The sequence below is a fragment of the Anomaloglossus baeobatrachus genome, unplaced genomic scaffold (assembly GCF_048569485.1).
Source record: "Anomaloglossus baeobatrachus isolate aAnoBae1 unplaced genomic scaffold, aAnoBae1.hap1 Scaffold_221, whole genome shotgun sequence".
In the NCBI taxonomy this organism is placed as follows: domain Eukaryota; kingdom Metazoa; phylum Chordata; class Amphibia; order Anura; family Aromobatidae; genus Anomaloglossus; species Anomaloglossus baeobatrachus.
Genome location: NW_027441991.1, coordinates 217890 through 218679, shown reverse-complemented (window position 1 = coordinate 218679; position 790 = coordinate 217890). Strand labels below are relative to the sequence as shown.

The window sequence follows — 790 nt, the reverse complement described above, 5'->3', positions numbered from 1 at the left end:
TCTGTAGGCGTGGGTTTGTCTCCCTCTCCCTAAGATGTGTCCGGTATAGGCCAGGGTGCCACTCAAGGCCGTAACCAATTCGGGTTATAGCTTCTCGGCCTTTTGGCTAAGATCAAGTGTAGTTTCGGAGGACGCTACCTTGGTCGGTACTGGAAGGTGCCTGGGATTGCACGTCTGCCGGCCTTGAGGAAGTGTGTGCGCCTTCTGGTGACACATAGCCCTCTTGTGCCTGGACGGTTCCCAGGCAACGGGAGGCGATCACCTTTGTTAATTTGAAGTCCTACTGATAAACAGAAAAAAAAAAAATTAAATCTGTTCTTATCAGTTTCATATCTGATACGTCCCCTCTCTGGGGACCATATATTAAATGGATTTTTAGAACAAGGAGATGGAAAAAATCTTGCTCTGTCCACTCCACGCATTGACCTGGTATTGCAGTACCTCCAGGACCGGTGCACCCCTTCTTAACCCAGTTTCCAAAAGCAGAACTCAATTCACCTGATTCAAATGAGCCCCATTAGTGAATTGAAAGAAAGCAAAAACTTTATATGCACCTCAATTTGGCCAATTCACTTTACACACTTTCACCCTTTTTTTTATCTTTCACACCTTTTACTTGCTTTATTGATGCAAAAAGCTGTGCCAAATAGCAAACTCATCTCCACTCAACTTGACCAACTCTGCTATGTCCCGTGCAGTATCTTATTCTCAGTCTTATCTAGATCATTTGCAATTGAATAGAATAGATCCCTTTTGGCTGCTTATGACTGTGTAAAATATGTAGTTTTAC

General features: G+C 43.7%; 1 non-coding gene across 1 annotated transcript; it reads left to right on the top strand.

Moving 5' to 3' along the window:
- The first annotated feature begins 267 nt into the window (after positions 1–267).
- On the top strand, positions 268–463 carry LOC142261439 (U2 spliceosomal RNA). Its single transcript, XR_012729108.1, has one exon. It is a non-coding gene; the product is annotated as a U2 spliceosomal RNA (small nuclear RNA).
- Positions 464–790: the final 327 nt, after the last annotated feature.